The 4,641-nt window shown below is 37.9% G+C and overlaps 1 pseudogene; it reads right to left on the minus strand.

Moving 5' to 3' along the window:
* Positions 1–834: 834 nt before the first annotated feature.
* On the minus strand, positions 835–1,521 carry LOC101604944 (annotated as a pseudogene).
* Positions 1,522–4,641: the final 3,120 nt, after the last annotated feature.

Raw genomic sequence — 4,641 nt, forward strand, 5'->3', positions numbered from 1 at the left:
TGCATTAAGTAAAATCATGCTGGGACCTAGGGTCATAAAAAAAAATATGTAAAGTTTAGTTAAATCAGAGGGTGCATTCTATCTGTCTTGGTCAGGAAGAATAATGAGGAGCTGAAGAAAGCATTGGAAACTCCATGAAAATGCATTGCAAAGAGGAATTGGTTCCTATATCTAACAAGGGACACATATTTATATCTCTGTCTTACACATTGGCTAAAGAATAATCCCTTAACCAATAAGGCACAATTTGGAGCTCCTAGGAGAAAGCAACTCTACTGGTCATGTAGTAGAAACAGGCTAAGTCAAGGTTGCTAAGATCGTCAAGTAAAGAAAGCCCTTGTGACTAGGAAAGCAGTCCCCAGCTCAGCAGCCTTCTGGGACTGAGAACTATTGAACAGATATTAGATCAGCATCTAGCCCTGCCTAAAGCTAGTATCTTGTTTTCTTTTGATTTTCAGTATTTGGTTGGTTGGTAAATTTCTTACCATGACTATATTTCCTGTTTTTACTAAAAACTGTTTTTATTTATTCTTTTTAAACAAAATAGAATCTAAAGTATTACTAAGAATGTGCAAGCATAGATAAGTCTTAAGTTTATTTTTATAAAAACTACATATTAGTGTATATGGAAGAGAGAGAGGGTGATAGTGAAAAAGAAAGAAGAGGAAAAGAAAAGGAAAAGAAAAAAAAAAGAAAAGAAATGGAGAATAATGGTTGCTGGCTGCTACAAAAGAACTCCAGACCCTTGTGCTAATATTATTATTATTTTTTGGAACCAATTATCCCCTTTATTCCCTACCAGGACAAATCAATATGTAGGCAGTTTTCTGATGGCTACAACGTCAAGTTGTCTCTAAGTAACTGCATTATGAGTGTGCTATCTTTGTATGACTCTTCACTTAATGCACCAAGTTCAGCAATGGCTTCATCAAAAGCTGTCTTTGCAAGACAGCAGGCTTTCCCTGGTGAGTTCCGAATCTCATAATAGAACACACAGAAGTAAAGAGCCAGGCCCAATCTGATAGGATATGTTGGCTGCATTTTCTTTTTGCTGATTTCAAAAGCTTCTGGGTATGCTTGTTGTGACTGATCCATAATCTATTTCTTGTTATCACCAGCAGCAACCTCTGCCAAGAAATGGTGGTTGTCTCCCTTAATTTTCAAATAGAAGACTTTGCTCTCTGCTTGTGAAGCATTGGGGATCAAGAATTTTTCCAAGATAGATAGTACATCATTGCAGATATCTCATAGTTCCATCTCAATTTTCTCTCTGTGTTCTCGAGCCTTCTGCTGGTTTCTTTCTTTTTTTTTTTTCAGCACCTTCCATCTTTTGCTCAATACTTGAGATGACCCTCCAAGATGACCTACAACATTTTTATAAGCAAAAGAAAGAATAGTCCTCTCCTCATTAGTTAATTCAGCTCCGTGCTCTATTACAGACTTCATGCAGGCTGCCATGTCATCGTATCGCTCAGCCTGCTTGGCCAGTTTGGCCTTCTGCTCCAGCTCATTTTTATTCATGACTTGATGTTCTGTGTCTGGAGTGGGTGGCGGGGGATGGACAGGCACTCGGCAGTCTCTGCCCTTGTGCTAATTTAAAAAAAAAAAAAAAATTGTTATGGCAGGTGTGGTGCCACACACCTTTAGTCCTAGCATTCAAGAGGCAGAGGTAGGAAGACCACTGAGTTCAAGGCAGCCTGAGACAAACAATTCCAGATCAGCCCTGACTGGAGTGAGACTCTACCTCAAAAGCAAATAACAAACAAACAAACAAAAGAAAAACCTCTCTCCCTTTCTCAATAAATACATTAATAAAATATTTTTTAAACTAAATTTTAAGGGCTAGGTACATGATTTAGCAGTTAAGGCACTTGCCAACAAAGCCAAAAGACCCAGGTTCAATCGCCTAGTACCTATATAAAGATGGCATTCTGGAGTTTGTTTACAGTGGCTAGAGGCCCAGGTATGTGCATGCTCTGCTTCTCTTTCTCTCTCTCTCAAAATTAAATAAAACATAAAAAGCAAAATAAAATAAAATAAAAACCTATTTTCTAGGAGAGAGATAATAGACATAATACAGTCTCTTACCACTGAAACTCCAAAAGCATGTGCCACTTTGCTCATATGGAATTATGTGTGTACTAGGGAATTGAACTATGGCCATCATGCTTTGTAAGTAAGAATCTTCAACTACTGAGTCATCTCTCCAGCTCACTTATGCCACATTTTACATCTGGCTATTGGGGGTACCTTGGAAAATTAATCCACTCAGGCAGGTTTGGAAATCAAGTGCCCTTTACTGCTAAGACATCTTTTCAGCTCTGTAATTTAAGCTTTTATATACAGAACAACCCTAGAAACAAACAAGAAAACAAAAGACTTGTGTAAATAGATTAGAACTGTGTATGGATTAGAGGTAACACACACATACACACACACCTAACAGATAAAACAAAGCAGGGTGGAAAGTTTTCATGATGACAGGAAGTCTAGAATGTGTTCAATGATGTACTTGCTGAGATGAATTAGCCTGAGTGAATAGGGGCCCAGGGTCGTCTGATGCCAAACTCAGAGAGAAATGGCAGCTCAGGTTCTCAAAACCCTTGCAACCAGAGAGTACGGGAAGCTCTTCCAGTTCTCTGACCTTGCCCTACCTCAAATGTGCAAGGCTCTACCCTTAAGAAACAACTCTGTCGCTAAAAGACACAGAGCTGTTTCTCCATGTGTATGTTGTACTTCATTGTCCCCCTGAGGAATATAATACATAGAATTTTCAGAAATGTACAGCCTTCAAATTTTATATGCTTCCTTGAATGTGTAGCAAGAATGTGCTATGTTAGGATGTCTGTTGTGTGAAAGGTATGGTGTTGTAAACGTGGTCATGCACAATGCCTTTGCTTTCAAGTTCTAACCACAGACAATGTAAAACCCAAAACCAAAGAGGAAAGAGGAAAAACCTTTTCCACAACACTCTTTGAGTTTCCTTTCAATATTTTCATATTGTCCTGGTAAACTCTATCTTTGAACTTTTTTTAGTTATGAAAAAGAAACTAGGGCTGGAGAGATTGTTTAGTGGTTAAGGCACTTGCCTGAAAGTCAAAGGACCCTTGTTTGATTCCCCAGGACCCACATAAGCCAGATTCACAAGAGGCCCTGGTATAATCTATTCTCTCTATATATCTGCCTATCTCTCTCCCTCCCTCTGTCTCTCTCTTTCTCTCTCTCTCTCTCTCTCTCTCTCTCTCTCTCTCTCAAATAAATCAAGAAAAACAAAACATTTTTAAAAAGGAAAAATAAACTGTTTAAAATATATATATATTTAAAGTAATGATGACCATTCAGGTTTAAATGATTGTAGTCTTGGTAGATGGCATTTGTCCAGGAACTTAGCCATTTCCTTTATATTATCCAGTTTGTGAAGGAAAAGCTAAATTCAGTGAAGATTAATCTTCTAAACAAACCTATCACAACCATCGAGATTGAATAGGTAATCAAAACCTCCCCAGAAAGAAGAGACCAGGACCAGATGGCTTCTCAGCTGAATTCTATAAAACCTTCATGGAAGAACTGGAATCCATCTTTCTCAAACTGTGCAACATAATTGAAGAGCAGGAAAAGCTCCCCAACTCCTTTTATGAAGCTACTATCACCCTAATACCAAAACCAAGCAGAGATGCTACAAGAAAAGAAAAGTACAGGCCTATTTCCCTGATGAACTTAGACACAAAGACCATGAACAAAGTCATCACAAACCGAATCCAAAAACACGTCAAAAGCATTATCTACCTTGAAGTGTGCTTCATCCTAGGAATGCAGGGATGGTTCAACATATGGAAATTTGTCAATGTAATAAACCACATAAACAAGGTTAAACACAAAAACCACATGATCATTTCAATAGATGCAGAAAAGGCCTTCGACAAATACAACATCACTTCATGACCAAAACATTGGAGAGAACTGGCATAGTCGGTTTATATCTCAACATAGTAAAGGCTATATATAAAGCTCCTAAAGCCCAAATAATACATAATGGAGAGAGACTGAAGGAATTCCCATTGAGATCAGGAACAAGACAGGGGTGTCCACTCTCACCTCTGCTCTTCAAAATAGTACTGGAAGTTCTAGCTCAAGCAATAAAACAGGAGAAAGAAATAAAAGGGATACAATTTTGAAAGGAAGAAATTAAATTAGCTCTATTCATACACAGCATGATTCTATACCTAAGAGGCCCAAGAGCCTCCATCCCCAAACTCTTAAAGGTGATTGAATCCTTGGAATAACATTAATCAAGGAAGCGAAAGACCAATACAATGAAAACAAAATCACTCAAAAAGAAATTGAGGAGGATTTAAGAAAATGAAAAGACCTCTCATGCTCCTGGGTAGGCAGAATTAACATTGTGAAAATGGCAATCCTACCAAAGGCAATATAGAGATTTAATCAATACCAATCAAAATCCCAACACTGTTCTTCACAGAGATAGAAAAAACATGATCACAAAATTCAATGGAAAGGCAGAAGGCCTCAGATATCCAAGCATATCCTCAGTTAAAGAAACACCTCTAGAGGCATCACCATAGCTAATCTAAAGCCATATTAAAAAGCCACAGTAATAAAAACAGCATGGTACTGGCATAA

This window comes from Jaculus jaculus, chromosome 1 (genome assembly GCF_020740685.1).
Source record: "Jaculus jaculus isolate mJacJac1 chromosome 1, mJacJac1.mat.Y.cur, whole genome shotgun sequence".
Taxonomy (NCBI): Eukaryota; Metazoa; Chordata; class Mammalia; order Rodentia; family Dipodidae; genus Jaculus; species Jaculus jaculus.